At 58.9% G+C, this 1,954-nt stretch overlaps 1 protein-coding gene across 1 annotated transcript in view; it reads right to left on the bottom strand.

Annotated features, from left to right (window-relative positions):
- The window catches only part of LOC130587827 (1-acyl-sn-glycerol-3-phosphate acyltransferase alpha-like), a gene marked incomplete at its 3' end in the record, with an annotated part of 6,259 nt that overhangs the window by 3,265 nt on the left and 1,040 nt on the right, over nt 1–1,954 (bottom strand). The gene's annotated exons all lie outside the window — the stretch shown is intronic.

Raw genomic sequence — 1,954 nt, 5'->3', positions numbered from 1 at the left:
GGGTGTTTGGATTTTTCACACATTTGCAGCCCGTGGGGCTCAGAACTCTCCCGGTTCCCACCTGAGCTGAGCAGAGGGAGGTGCTGGGCAGGAAGAGTGACCAGCACGAGGCGGTGGCGGGGAAAAAACGGGATTTTGGAGCCCAGGGATGATGAGAAAGCAAAAAGAGAAGGGATGGGGATGGGGATGGGGATGGGGATGGGGATGGGGATGGGGATGGGGATGTTCATATCCCAATGAAGACAAAGTGCCTCTGTCCAGGGGAGCCCCCCCAGGTGCCAGGCTGGATCCATGTGCGGGATGGAAATCCAGATCCCAGCCCTGCAGAATCCTAAAGCTGGAGGAGCTGAGCTGGATGAGCACCGGGGATCCAGGATCCCCAGGATGGACAGGGAGATCCCTGGGATGTGGGTGATTCCAGGGGCTGTTCCTGAGAGCTCTGTGCTCCGGGGAAGGGAAGGGAAGGGAAGGGAAGGGAAGGGAAGGGAAGGGAAGGGAAGGGAAGGGAAGGGAAGGGAAGACCAGATCCGTTCCTTAGGGAATCACAAATCACTCTGCCGGACCTGCAGTGTCGGAGGAGGTGGGTCTGGGCTGAAAGGCGGTGTCACACGCCGGGAGGGCTGGGCGGGAAGGGGARCATGGAGACGGCAGCGAAGGGTGARCTCAGTGTGACAATGATGAGAGGAATGGGGGCAGGAGGCAGCACCGGGGATACCAACAGCCACAGAGATAAAACCCTGGGACACGGCGGCCTTGGAACAGGGCACTGTCCAACCCACCGTGGGTCAGTGCCGGGGTCCTCTCATCTGTCACCGGTGCCAGGGAGCACCCAGGGCACAGGGAGGGGGTGACGAGTCTGGGAGGAGCGCGGGGTSCATGGTGTTCCCCCCACCCCTCGGAAGATCCCGAGGATCGCAGAAGCAGCAGCGCTAATGACAGGGAGGAGCTGCGAGCCGCAGGCTTTGGGATTCGGAGCAGAGGCAGCTGGGCGTGCTGCGGTGTCGGTGGGACAAGATAAGGCGGCGATGATAAGGCGGCTGAGTCACCTCGCCCTCCCTCGGGGATTTCCACTGAGCCGGAAGCGCTGGCTTTGGAGCGGCCCTGGGTGCCGGGAGTGCCCGGGAAGGACGGGGGAGAGACCGCGCCACCGCCGGTGACCCCAAACCTCCGAGTGACAGCCCCAAACCTCCGAGTGACAGCCCCAAACCTCCGGGTGACAGCCCCAAACCTCTGGGTGACAGCCCAAATGTCTAACTGACAGCCCAAAACCTCTTCCAGATAATCCCAAACTTCTTCCAGATAACCCCAAACCTCCTAGTGACAAGCCCAAACCTCCAACTGACAACCCCAAACCTCTGATCGACAACCTCAAATCTCTTCCTGATAACCCCAAACCTCTTCCTGATGACCCCAAATCTCTTCCTGATGACTCCAAACCCCTTTTTGATAACCCCAAACCTCCGAGTGACAGTCCCAAATGTACAGCTGACAACCCCAAACCTCTGACTGATAACCCCAAGCCTCTTTCTGATAACCCCAAACCTCTGACGACCCCAAACCTCTGAGTGACAACCCCAAAACTCTGACTGTTAACCCCAAAACTCTTCCTGGTTACCCTAAACCTCCAACCAACAACCCCAAAGCCCTTCCTGACAACCCCAAACCTCTGACTGGTGACCCCAAAGCTCTGACCCACTCCCACTGAGGGCTGGCATCCCGCAGCACAGATCCCCAGCAGATTTCCCCAGCTGGGCTATTTTTCCCAGTGCTAATTGCACCCTCCTCGTGCTCATCCTGGAATCCAGCAGCGCAATTTCGACACCCTGAGAGCACCCAGAGCTTCCTCGGCTGTTGCACAGCGCTGTTATCTTGGGAGATGTTATCAGCTGGCTTCCACCCACGGGAACACGAGTGGGGACACGGCTGTGACAGGGACGTGGCTGTGACAGGGACA

This window comes from Malurus melanocephalus, unplaced genomic scaffold (genome assembly GCF_030028575.1).
Source record: "Malurus melanocephalus ecotype Western Australia unplaced genomic scaffold, MMel_1.1 scaffold_2525, whole genome shotgun sequence".
NCBI classification, from domain to species: domain Eukaryota; kingdom Metazoa; phylum Chordata; class Aves; order Passeriformes; family Maluridae; genus Malurus; species Malurus melanocephalus.
This window is presented reverse-complemented; position numbering and strand designations above follow the sequence as displayed.